Source organism: Microtus oregoni, unplaced genomic scaffold, assembly GCF_018167655.1.
Source record: "Microtus oregoni isolate MIOR12 unplaced genomic scaffold, Mior012 000002F_ref0000024, whole genome shotgun sequence".
Taxonomy (NCBI): Eukaryota; Metazoa; Chordata; class Mammalia; order Rodentia; family Cricetidae; genus Microtus; species Microtus oregoni.
The window spans coordinates 41,920,031-41,934,217 of NW_024543061.1; the positions used below are offsets into that span (position 1 = coordinate 41,920,031).

A 14,187-nucleotide genomic window follows, 5' to 3' on the forward strand; every position below is an offset into this window, starting at 1 on the left:
ATAAGTTTGGGGCCCTGTCTCAAAAACCAAACCAAACCAAACCAACCAACCGAGTAAAAAACAGTAAAAAAACAAAACCATTTTAAATGAAGAGACAAGGGAATGCACTGGTGTCCTTAGAGCCACAGCTGTCCGTCAGCAGAGGCTGGTGGGTTCATGCACAGGCCCATGCCCCAGAACAGTATCTGTACGGCAGGTATACCTGCAGCTTTCCTTCAAGACTCTGAGTCCTATATACTTCCTATTACTGAGCCTGTCTCTGTTCTATAATCTGTCTTGAAGCATATTTACAGCAAAATTGAGGCCCGCAAGATGGCTCAGTGAGTAAACTCTTGCTGCCAGGCCTGATGAGTTTGACCTCTGGGAACCACATGTTGGAAAGAAAGAAGCAGCTCCTGCAAGTTGCCCTCTGACCTCCACATGCATGCCATGGTATATGTGTGTGCATGCAAACACCAAAGGAAATAATAAAAATAGATTGAGATGGGGCTGAAGAGAAGGCTCAGCCATTAACAGCCCTGGTTGATTTTCCAGAGGACTCAGATTTGATCCCTAGTACTGCATGGCAGCTCACAACCATCTCTAACTTCAGTCCAATGGATCCAATGCCCTTCTCTGATGTCCATGGGCATCCAGCATTACATATATATATATATATATATATATATATATATATATATATATATTCATTTTATTTTACTTATATATATAGGCAAAATACCTATATTCATTGTATTTTACTTGTTACGTAAAACATATATGTGCATATATATAAATTTATGTGTATATAAAGTAAAATAAAATGAATTTATAAAAAGCAATGATGAAGTTGTCATTTGCATCTTAAATAAATAAAGTTGTAGTGGCTCTGAGACAGTTTAGCAGGAGCACTGCCCCAGTGCCTGGACTTCAGGCGCTCCTCCAGTCTGGCTCCCATGGGCTTCTGTTCTAATGGAGGGAGAAAGCAATCTAAGAAAAGGCCATTGTTGAAGTTGAAGAGGGGTAGGAGAAAGGAACTCATGGGATGTGATGAAGGATGTATGGAGGGAAAGAAGAGGGGGCCTCCACAAGGGCTTTCTGAGAAGGGCTATTTCAGAGCTGAGACCTGAGGCCAGGGAAGCTGTTGTGAATTGTGTTTGGTTGCTTTTTATCAACACGAGCTAGTTACCTGGGAAGAGGAACCTGAATTGAGAAAATGCTCCACACTGGCCTGTGGACAAGCCTGTAGGACATCTTCTTGATTGATGATTGAGGTGGAAGGGCTCAGCTTCCTATGGGCCATGGCACCCTGGGCAGGTGATCCTGAGTGTATAAGAAAACAAAGCCAGTGGGCGATGTTCCTTCATTGCTTCTGCTTCAGTTCCTGCCTCTGGGTTTCTGCTTGTTGCCCTGACTTCCCTTGATAATGGACCCTCGCTTGGAAGTGTAAGTCAAATAAACCCTTTCCTCTAGAAGATTACTTTCGGTCATGATCTTTATCATAACAACAGGGAGCGAATTAAGACAGTAGTCCTTAACAAATAATGCTGCAAAATTGGACATCAGGGTATCCTACTGGGGCTCCTTCTCAAACCAAAAAAAGGGACAGAAGTGGTCAAAGGAACAGGCCTAGTGTTGTGGGTGAAATCACGGTTCATTGTGCTGCCCCACTTTCTCTGTGTCTGGAACTGAGGCTCCCTGGAGCACACATGGTTATCATCAGTGTGGATGGAGAAGACCGCGGCAGTACTGTTGACTGAGTGACCTCAGGCACGGCTACAGAACTGGTGGAACGCCCCACCCATCAACTGCTGAGCAAACATGTGTTATAAACCTACAGGGAACATTTGCAGAGATAGACCATATGCTAGGCCATAAAACAAGCCTTGGTAAATTGAAGTCATGCAGTGTGTTCCCTGACTACACGGGAATTAAATGAGAAGTGGATGCAAAAAGATCTGGTAACTTCCAAATACTTGGTAATTAAATACAGCCATTGGAAAGCCCCACTGGGTCAACATGAAATCACATGCAAGCTAAAAGTCCCTGTGGCTGTTGTGAGGAGTGGGTTAGACGAGGCAGCTACGAAGGATGTCACAGATTCCTGGGGGACCATCGCGGTGCTGGTGTTGGGCAGAAAGTGGAGAGGAAGAGACATGAGCTGATCCAGCTGTTTTGAATTAAGCTAGTCAGATTTTTAACAGACACACACACTAACATTTGTACCCAGTTGTACTGGGACAATCACTCCCCAGCTGGAGCAGGATAAACCTGACAGAGAGCCGGCCCGTTCCCGATAACCAGGCTGGCTGACTGTGACTAGGCTCCACTGAACACATAGCATATGTTTCTTCCTCTCGCTTTTTCTTTTTTTTTAAAGATTTATTTACATGTGTATGTGTGTCTGTGTGGGTAATGCCACATGTGTGCAGGTGCCCACGGAGTCCAGGAAGGTCTTCAGATGCCCTGAGGCTGGAGTTACAGGTGATTGTGCACCACCCAACTTGAATGCTGGAAACTGAACTTGGGTTCTTTGGAAGAGCAAGAGTACTCTTGCCTGCTGAGCGATCTCTCCTGCACCCTTAGCACGTTTTTTTCTGAGCGAGGTCACAGATAGTAGCCATCCAAGTTGGGGCAATGGGTGGGCTGAGCAGCACTGGGGACAAATGGATTTTGTGTGACACCCTACTTCTCTTAAGAAAGAAAAAAAGCCTCTCATCTAGTGTTCATTAATTTCCATAAAGCAATCAGAATGTACTTTTGGTAAATATTACTCTTCCCATTATAACATTACCAGCAATGGTCCTCTTCAGGACAATGCCAGCAGAATTGCAGGCCTCCAGAGATGAGTATTGCAGTCACTTTATATTTTGTTTTTACAGGTTAGCAGTGAGAAGGCTCAGTGCTTGTTTCCAGCCAAGATAACCTGTGCACTGTGATATTAGAAAGGTTCTCAAACCTCCTTTCTTCTTTCTCGACTCTGATGACATAAAATGCTTTCTGTGCTTGGCATCTGTCATAACTAATTGCACTGGTTATTTTAGCCAGAAGGACAGGTTTCTGCTAACAAAGTTGTTGCTTATTATTTAGCTGCTATGTGAGCACCTCATGTGATCAGTTAGTGCTGTGACACCTGCTTTTACAGATGGGGGAGCAGAGGCCTCAAAGTGGGTGCCAAAACTCCAACTCAGGATATACTATACTCGAGGTCCTTCTGTGAGGTTTCTCTCCCCTCTGAGAGGTGTCCTTGCATGTTCCTTTTGACATATAATCTACCTATCAAAGAGCATACGGAAAACCTCTATGCTCAGCTTAACCTGGGCACTTCCCATTGAAGTCAAGTGCTGGCTAGCTATGTCCCTTCAGGTGAGGAGGGGTCATAGTGAATGTGAGGGTTACTGTTGTCAACAGAATCCAGAATGACCTAGGAGATAGATCACTAGGTATGCCTGTGGGATGTTTGTTATCTTGATTATGTTGACTGATTGGAAAAACCAGAGATAGCCTTCCCTGGGGCTGGGATCTTAGACCACGAAGGAGACAATGAGCTATGACTGTTTCTGTTTGGGTTTTTTTTCTTTTTTTTCCCTTTTTTATTTTATTTATTTATTTATTTATTTATTTATTTGTTCTGTTTGGTTTTTGTGGATGCAGTGTGACTTGCTGCTTCAAGCTCCCACAACTGTGACTTCCCTGTCATGAGGGACAAACTGGAAGCCAGAATAAACCATTTCTCTGTTAAGTTGCTTTGGTCATGTAACACCCGATTCTGTGTTACACCCTCGGTACAGTTCGCTCGCCTTTGTCTGCACGTCGGGCAAGGGCCTGGAGATTGAAAGAACACACAAGGAGACCAGGGTCATTCGAAAGGAGATCAGCCAAACACTGGTTTAGTCAGACTAGGGAAGTCCTTATCTACCTAACTGCTGCACAAGGACCTCTGCCCAGGCAGGTGGGAAATTACCATATCAACAATGGAGTCAATGCCCTACAGCTAATCACCAGGCGGGGCAGGGAAAGCATAGGAACTAACAGAATGCTTTGTCAGCTGACCAGAAACTGTCCTCGAGATGCACCCCAGGAACAAGGGCAGACCAGGGCCCTACACAGTCAGGGTATTTTTGCCTCTGCAGCAGGAAAAGAAAGTAAGCCAGGTATGGTGTTGCATGGCAGGAGGATCTGTTGGAGTTCAAACCCAGCCTGCTGCAGTGAGTTCCAGGCTAGCCACTACTAGGGAGTGAGATGAGGAGGAGGAAGAGGAGTGGGGAGAATGGCACTTAGCTTTGGCACCTGCAAACTCCGATGCCTCTGAGGAACCACAGGGCGATACAGATCACTCTCGGTTTACATGGAGGCCTGGAAATGCAGGCCCATTTCTACCTTGTCTGACGGTCAGAGAGTTTGGAGATTGACAAACATATTTGCACATCCCAACTCAGGAGGTGATTGTGTGGTTTTCTGAAAATTAAGATAAGTCCATGCCATCCTGACAGGTGGTCAAGATATGTAAATGTACTTTTTTGGTAACTATGAGGTCACCTGGGGAAGGGCGGTCTATAGGATACAGTGATCTAGAGTACCTTCGCTACCTAGGCAGCAGAATGCTAATAATTTAATGTCTCAGAGTGATAAAAACAATTGTGCGGGCAGATTTCAAGATCTCAGTAATCCCTGGAATACTCTCCCAATATCTTCTATGGTTTCTGTCTTACTATTCCTATGAGTCTTCATAGTCTTTGCTTATATTTCTCCAATTCCCACGCCCCTACCCTGTCAAGAGGTGATTTTGTGGTTTTCCATCACTTGAGCGAGAATCCCTGGAGCTATCCTTGACTTTCTCTCACTTTTCACGCTCAGTCCATCTGCCATCCCTGTGGGTCCTGTCTTTAGGCGGCATTCAGGGTTGGACCACTTCTCACTCCCTGGGCTGTAGTCGCCAGAGTCGGTACACTCTCAAACCACATCTCATCAACCTCAGCAGATGATCAGACAGGGATGGAGCCCCTCGGGGAAAAGCCCTCTAACAGTCTGGTCTCAGCAGATGATCTGACAGGGATGGAGCCCCTCGGGGAAAAGCCCTCCAGTGGCTACCATTGCCGAGTCCAAACAAGAGTGTCAACAGCCCTAAACAGCCAGCCCTGGCCACCTCTCTCTTCACCTTGGGCCCTTCCCATCACTGCAGTGTCCAGCCATGTGGTCTCTTGCTATTAGTGTGCCAGACATATACCTGTCCTGTCTTATGTGCCCAAAGTGAACCTGTTCCTAGCTGTGCAGTTTTCGGTCACAAGCTCCTACCGAGCTTGTGGTGCATCTGCCACTAGGCTGACCCTCTGAATTCTATTCCGGGACCCACAGAGTGTGGAGTAGCACACACCTGTTACCTCAGAACTCAGGAGGCTGGAGTCTTGTGAGTTTGGGACCACTATGGGCTATGTAGTGAAACCCTGCCTTAAATAAACACACACTGTAAACTCCCCGGTGTTTTTCACCTGTTTGCACACTATATAATCAGTGATTTTATCTTCTTGCTGCCTCTTATAGGCAGAGATATTTGTCTGACTGAGCCATGCCTGGCACCTAGGGGAACTTCCATAAATATTTATTCCATTGAAATGAGAATACTACCAGTGTCTGTTACCAAGAACACCACTCTTTGCCCTACAGGAAGGTAGACATCTGGATGTTTCTGTGAGCTCTTCGTTTTGAAGAAACTGTGAGCAGTGTTGGCAAGATGTGTCAGTGGTAAATAAATGCATCTGCCACTAGGCTGACCCCTCTGAATTCTATTCTGGGACCCACAGAGTGACAGAATGAACTCCTGAAAATAGCCTTCTGACTTCTACATGTGTGCTGTAGCATGAGTGCACCCACACATCCAGCACATGCATTCACACACACACACACACACACACACACACACACACACACACACACTATTACTCCTACTGCTACTGCTGCTGCTACTACTGCCACCACCAAATAGCAGTAGTAATAATAATAGTAAATAAATAAATAGCTGAAAAACCTTTAAACAATCTGAGACAGGGCCTCACTGTGTAGGGCTAGCTGGCCTGGACTCCCTATGTAGACCAGGCTGGACTCAAACTCCCGAAGATTAGCCTGTCTCTGCCTCACTAGTTCTGGGATTAAAGTTATGCCTGGCTAAAGTAATTTATTTGTTAAACCAGACAAATGGGGCTAGAGAGACGCCTCAGTGGCTAAGAGTACTTGCTGGTTTTCTGAAGGGCCCAGATTCTATTCCCAGCACATACATGGTGGTTCACCACATATGTAGCTACAGTTTCAGGAGATCTATCACTGTCCTCTGACCTCCACAGGCACCAGGCACACATGTGGTGTACCTACATATATGCAGTCAAACTACTCATAAACATAAGATAATGATATACTTTTTAAGAACTAGGCAAATAATTTCAAACTTTTAAAAGTATCAGGACCGGCCCACCGAGGAGAAAAGTATGGACTGGGGAAAGAACTAGACAAGAGACAGAAGATAGTGTGGGGAGGGCTTCCAGTGAATAGTGTAACACAAAGCAAAAGGCCCCGAGTTTATTACTCTCAGGCCTTATATGCCCCAAACAAAAGGGGAGGGCACAAGACTTCCATGATACAAAGAACAAGCAAGGGTAATTACCTCCTTACACCTCAAAACACCTGGTAGGCGTGCCCTAAGTCAAACATTCTGTTGGCTGGCCTTTGAAGAGTAAGGCGTCCAGGAGCCACACCCTTGATCAATCATCTTCCTGTTCATTCTTGAGGAGCAAGGACAGGTAGGTCTGAACTCTCTGACTTTTAGTCAAGATGGAATGATTTCAAAACTGTGGGTTCTCACATGAAAGTCCCTTTGTGCCAAAATTGTTAAAAATGATAAGGCTTTGGACTGAATTTGACTCACATGACCCTATTTTGCCTCTTTCAGATTATGTTCAACTGACTTTGCAGCCTATCATAGTTTATTTTCTGTTGCTATAACAGAATGGCATAGACTGGGGAACTTAACAAGAACAGTGGCAGATGAGCTCTTGCCTACTATTGCCCATGAGACCTTAAGTTCAATTCTCAGCACCACAAAAACTAAGCCAAACAAAACAGAGGTTTATTTTGGCTTATAAATCTGGAGGTTCAGAAATGCAAGAGTGATGTGGGAATCCCCTCTGTGTGCTGTGATTACCATTAATGAATAAAGAAACTGCCTTGGCCTGTTGATAGGATAGAACTTAGGTAGGCGGGGAAAACTAAATAGCATGCTGGGAGAAAAGAGGCAGAGGCAGAGAGAAGCCATGTAGTCCTGGGGTCGAGATAGACATGGTAAGCCACAGCCTTGTGGTGATACACAGATTAATAGAAATGTGTTAAATTAAGATGTAAGAGTTAGTCAGTAAGAAGCTAGAGCTAATGGGCCAAGCAGTGCTTTAATTAATACAGTTTCTGTGTGATTATTTTGGTCTGGGTGGCCAGGATAAACAAGCGGTTCCTTGGAACACAAGAGCCTAGCACTAATGTCTGCTCAGCTTCCAGTGAAGGCAAGGGCTACATCATAATCTGGCAGATCCAGAAACATCAAGAGAGCATGAAGTGGGAAAGGGAGAAGGATGGACTTGCTTTGTCATTCATCATCTTCTCTCAGGAAAGACTCAGATCTCTGCCGGTGACCGAATCATCTTAAGGTCCTATCACCTTGAAATACTATCATCCGAGGGAGGAGATTTCAACATGAGTTATTAAGCAGGAAACCAAATTCTAATAGGATACTTTATCTCCATTCTTAAATTTATTCTTTTTCCTCATTGTCCCTTAGTTCTAACTCTTAAAATATATGTCTTCATATATGTGTGTGTGTATGTATATGTGTGTGTGTATATATGTGTGTGTATGTGTGTATAAATATATGTGTCTGTATATGTATATATGTGTGTGTATGTTTGTGTATATATGTGTGTACATGTATATATGTGTGTATATATGTGTATATATGTGTGTGTGTATTGGTTTTTTTATATATTATTTTTGGTGTTTATTTTTTTTTAGTTGTTGAAAAAGAAAAAAAATTTCCACCTCCTCCCCATTTCCCATTTCCCTTTCCCTCCTCCCACATATCGCCCCCTCCCCCACTCCCCTCCCCCTTTCTCCCTCCCCCCCACTCCATTCCCCCTCCTTCTCGATAATTAAGAGCAGTCCAGATTCCCTGCCCTGTGGGAAGTCCAAGGTCCTCCCACTTCTATCCAGGAAGGTGAGCATCCAAACAGGCTAGGCTCCCACAAAGCCAGTTCATGTATTAGGATCGAAACCTAGTGCCATTGTCCTTGGCTTCTCATCAGCCTTCATTGTCCGCCATGTTCAGAAAGTCCGGTTTCATCCCATGCTTATTCAGTCCCAGTCCCGCTGGCCTTGGTGAGCTCCCAATAGATCAGTTCCACTGTCACAGTGGGGGGGGGGTGCACCCCTCGTGGTCCTGACTTCCTTGCTCATGTTCTCCTCCTTCTGCTCCTCATTTGGATCTTAAGAGCTCAGTCAGATACTCCAATTTGGGTCTCTGTCTCTGTCTCGATCCATCGCCAGATGAAGGTTCTAAGGTGATATGCGAGATATTCATCAGTATGGCTATAGGATAGGGTCGTTTCAGGTTCCCTCTCCTCAGTTGCCCAAGGTACTAGCTGGGGACATCTCCCTGGACACCAGAGAGCCCCTCTAGAGTCAAGTCTCTTGCCAACCCTAAGATGGCTCCCTTAATTAGGATATATATTTCTCTGCTCCCGTATCCACCCTTCCTTTATCCCAACCATCCCATTCCCCCAAGCTCCCCCCATCCTCCCCTTCTCACGTTTCTCACCCCATTTCCCCTTAGCCCCATGCCACCTCACCCCCAAGTTCCCAGTTTTTGCCCGGCAATCTTGTCTACTTCCCATATCCAGGCGGATGACTATATGATTTTCTTTGGGTTCACCTTCTTATTTAGCTTCTCTAGGATCACAAATTATATGCTCAATGGTGCTAGCAGAACTGGTTGTCAACCTGTAGAAGAACGAAAATAGATCCATATCTATCGCCATGCACAAAACTCAAGTCCAAATGGATTAAAGGCCTCAATATCAGGCTAAACACACTGAACCTGATAGAAGAGAAAGTGGGAAGTACTCTACAACATATGGGCACAGGAGATCACTTCCTACGTATGTCCCCAACAGCACAGACATTAAGGACAACATTGAATAAATGGGACCTCCTGAAACTGAGAAGCTTCTGTAAAGCAAAGGACACTGTCACTAAGACAAAAAGGCAACCCGCTGACTGGGAGAAGATCTTCACCAACCCTGCAACAGACAAAGGTCTGATCTCCAAAATATATAAAGAACTCAAGAAACTAGACTTTAAAATGCTAATTAACCCAATTAAAAAATGGGGCACTGAACTGAACAGAGAATTCTCAACAGAAGAATTTCAAATGGCCAAAAGACACTCAAGGTTATGCTCAACCTCCTTGGCGATCAGGGAAATGCAAATTAAAACAACTTTGAGATACCACCTTACACCTGTCAGAATGGCTAAAATCAAAAACACCAATGATAGCCTTTACTGGAGAGATTGTGGAGAAAGGGGCACACTCATCCATTACTGGTGGGAATGCAAACTTGTGCAACCACTTTGGAAATCAGTGTAGCGGTTTCTCAGGAAATTTGGGATCAACCTACCCCAAGATCCAGGAATACCACTCTTGGGAATATACCCAAGAGATGCCCTATCATATGACAAAAGCATTTGTTCAACTATGTTCATAGCAGCATTATTTGTAATAGCCAGAACCTGGAAACAACCTAGATGCTCTTCAATGGAAGAATGGATGAAGAAAGTATGGAATATATACATATTAGAGTACTACTCAGCAGTAAAAAAACAATGACTTCTTGAATTTTGCATGCAAATGGATGGAAATAGAAAACACTATTCTGAGTGAGGTATCCCAGACCCCAAAAGATGAACATGGGATGTACTCACTCATAATTGGTTTGTAGCCATAAAGGACATTGAGTGTATTGGTTTTTTGAGACTGGGTTTCTCTGTGTCGGTTTGAAGCCTGTCCTGGAACTAGCTCTTGTTGACCAGGCTGGCTTCCAACTCACAGAGATCCACTTGCTTCTGCCCCCCCAAATGCTGGGATTAAAGGTGCGCCCCACCACCACCGCCAGGCCAAACCATATTTTTGAATCAAATAAATACTTACTGTTAGAAGGGAAGAGCAGGGCTTGTCATGGGGTACAGATGGTAGGGGCATGCGCTGCTAAGCCTGATGACCTGGTTCAGTCCTCAGAATCTCATGGTTGAAGGACTTCAGCAAGTTGTCCTTTGACCTGTCTTTCTCCTTTTCCTCAACTAAATAAATAAACAGAATGTAATTTTTTAAAGATTTTTTTTTAAAAAAGAGAGGAATGTTATCAATTATTAGAATTTCCACGAAAACCAAAGTGCACAAACGAAATGTAGTTTTGTCTATAACAGTAAACAGATATGTGATGTAGTAAGATGTCATATTACACCGTCTTCATCCTGGCTGGGCACAGTGCTGCATTTGGGAGGCAGAAGCCAGAGAAGCTCAAGTTGGAGGCCATCGTGGCCTGTGTAGTAAGATCTGTGTCAGAAGCTAAAGCCGCCATCGAATAGAGAAGAACTCTCTGCGTGTGAATTCCCACCCAGCACATCAGCTCTCCCTCTTGACAGTCCTGCGCAGTGTAACACCCCTCTGCTTTAGCTTTTCCTTTCTTGGCCCTCCCTCCAATCTGTTTTTTTTCCTTTGTTTTGTTTTGATGAGGGCTGATTACTGTACTTTATATTTCAGAAGTATTAATATATCCATGATTAAAGATCAGGAAAAACAATGAAATCATCCTAGTTATGAACTTCAGTTTGCTAGTATATTTCTAGAGATGCATAGCTAATTATAAGGTTGGTAGAATTTGCCTTATCAAGTTTTGCTCTTTAACCCCCTTTATTCTAATTCTAAGATTTTAAATTAGTTGGTTTTTTTTCTCAACACTATGCAGTGTCGTGTTCCCTTAGACGCTTCTGGCAAACAACCCTTATTCTCGCCTTATTTGTCTCACTTCAGTGCATGAACTTAGAATACTTTTTTGTTCTTCAGCTTTCCTTCCCTGTGAGGGAGATAAAACATAATTCCCCCCTTAATCCTCTTAAGTCTGTAGTTGAGTCAGAGTTCTGACACAGGAGAGTCATAAGAGAAGGAAGTTTATCAGCACGTGCGTGACACAGACACCACATGGGAGAACACACAGGTAGGTGACCAGGGCAGGAGCCTGACTTACTTAATTACCTAACTGGGAACCAGAAATTTCATTACAATATTTGCCGTAGTCTCTCTTCTGTTGCTGTGAAGAGACCACTATGACCAAAGCAGCTCTTCTAAAGCGTATAATTGGAGATTTGCTTACAGTTCAGAGGTTTAGTCCCTGATCATCAGGGCTGGGAGCATGGCAGTAGGCATGGCAGGCGTGGTGCTGGAGAAGTAGCTGAGAGATACATCCTGATCCTCAGGCAGAAAGACACTGGGCTTGGCATGGGGTTTTGAAACCTCAAAGTCCACCCCCCAGTGACACACTTCCTCCACCAAGGCCACGCCTCCTACTACTCCTAATCCTTTCAAGCAGCGCCAGTCTCTGGTGACTAAGCTTCAAATATCTGAGCCATTCTCACTCAAACCACCATATTATTTATTTGGCTAGAGAGAGAGATAGAGAGAAAAGAGAGAGGGAGAGGGAAAGGGAAAGGAGAGAGGGGGGACAGGTACAAGTGTCAAAACTCAAATGTGATGAGAGGACAAATTGCAGGGCCTTGGTTCTCTTCTTCTACTCTATGGGTCTCTAGGATTGAACTCCGGTCATCAGGCTTCCAGAAAATGCCTTTACCCACTGCGCCATCCCGCCAGCCCTTTGAGAATAATAAATATCAAAGCAATGACAAGACAAAGAAAAGCAGCTGCAAGCTTCCAGAAGACGTGTAGGGGAAAGGCTGGCTGAGCAAAGTCTGCAGAGTCTCAGTTTCTGAGCTGATGAGGACTGGGGAAGAGAATGTGCCTCCTCTCCTTGGGTAGGAACTGGTGGGGGAAGATGAAAAAGGTCTCTGTTTTTGTGTGTCTATGGTCTATGTCCTGTTTCTAGGAAAGCAGAGAGGGAGGCAGATAGCTCTCCTGGGTCCTGTCTTCAGCTGAGTAGTTCATCATTTCTATCTTCTAGAAGCAGGTGTGTTCTGGTTTCCTTCCCGCGTAAAACTGGATGAGCAGAACATGAAGCCCCTGAAAGGCCTTGGGGGTACATAAGACACCATGGTCCTAATTATACATACCACAATTCGTATCCCAACATGTTTCTTAATAGTTTTGTGGAAAGCTTTTTACCCTTTCTCCACAGTACACTAGAATTGGAAATTTCTGAATGACGACTGCAGGCTGTGCCAACCCGTGACAAGCTTTACCTTCTCATAGAAATAGGAAAAGCAAGGAGAATGTGTGGCAGTTTTGATTGTTTGTTTGTTTTGAGACAGGATTTCTCAGTGTAGCTGTGACCGTCTTTGAACTAGCTCTGTAGACCAGGCTAGCCTCCGACTCCGAGATCCCCCTGCTTCTGCTTCCAGAATGCTGGGACTAAAGGTATTTATCACCACTTCCAACTGTGTGATAGAGGTTTTTAAAAAAAAATGATTTATGAGCTCAATTGCAGAATCACAATTCTGAATGAACTCAAGATCTTTGAGTTTTTCAGGGAGTCAGGAGGACATTTTTTTAATGGTAGGTAGCTGTTATTTTTAATTTCATACACTGATTTATAAAAGCTGTTCCTCCAATAGATGAGCACAGAGAGAGACTGGAGCTAGCTGAGTAGGTGTTGAAATACCTCCAGGCTGAAATCCCCACGAAACTGGATTATATGGTACACATGTTCACATTGTTAAGTTCTGGGGATCCAGATGAGTACGAGACACAACTGACTGGTTGCCTTAGACAACAGAAATATGTGTTCCCACAGTTTTGATTGGGAAATGTCTGAGACGTAGATGCCAGCAGGGTGGGGTCGGGGAAATGTTCTCTCCCTGTCATGCACCACAGCCACCTTCTCACTGTGTCTAATGCGGCAGCGAGAGGAGGGCCCTTCCTGAGGCCTGCTGTCAAAAGGGCACTTGTGCTGTTACGATGGCATCCTTATGACCCCAGTAAACCTCGTGGTCCTCCAAAACTATATCTCCATATGCTGTCCATTTAGGTGCCGGAGCTTTACTATGTAAAATTGTACATATACCCCCACACACGTTTAGTTCATAGCATGTACAGTTACAGTGAGGACTCAGGAAAAGTTAAATCTTCCCTTGATTAAATTATTCCTAAGTTTCGGAAACAATGACAAAATGAGGTAAGTGGCATTACTGCTAACTCAAGCTTTAAAGTCTCACACTCCAGGGCTTAGCCCTGGAAGCTGAAGTAGGGGTGCAGGGGACAGTCCTTCACCTGGGGAGACTAACTGGAAAGATGTGTAGCAAGCCTGGTGGGAAATAGAAGCCTATGGTTTTTTAAAACTCAAAGCAAGACTATTCTTTGGCATCCAACAATGATACGAAATTCCACTTGCAATGTCCCCTCCATGAGGTGCAGATCACAACCACTCTTGTTCATGTACAAGTTGTCATTGTTGCTCCTAGGATGCAGCAGCAGGGCCAACTGGCTGCAACAGAGCCAGAAGTATGCACCATCTGGCCTCTACTGGGGAAGCTTGTCAAGCCCAGATCTGCTAACAAAGCTATAGGCTGAAAACACCATCTTAGAAAGATATAGAGCTGTCTCCTAGAATAGAGCCCTCACCCCTGAGCTAGGGGAAGGCCTGGAGATCCTCTGTATCAAATTGTCAATCCCTGATTGTTCCAACAAAGAACTAACAGGGAAAGACAAGTGGGTTTCTTGTAGGAAGGAAGAACGAGCAAACAAACAAACAAAAAAAAAAAGAGTTGATGTTTCCAGTTTGATCTCTTTGAAAGTCTAGTCAATTTACAACTAGACCGGGTTGGGCTGTTGGGCCAGTCTAGTGCCAGGTTTATCTGCTGTTAAGTCTTCACTTGACTGACACTTACCCTCCGGTGAAAGCAGAAGGGAGGAAAGGGGGCTAATAGTGGTACCTCTTGTGGAATCCAGCA

At 44.5% G+C, this 14,187-nt stretch overlaps 1 protein-coding gene across 1 annotated transcript in view; it reads left to right on the forward strand.

The window, feature by feature from the left end:
• Gxylt2 (glucoside xylosyltransferase 2) overlaps positions 1 to 14,187 on the forward strand; it is an 89,668-nt gene that overhangs the window by 60,358 nt on the left and 15,123 nt on the right. The window lies entirely within an intron of this gene.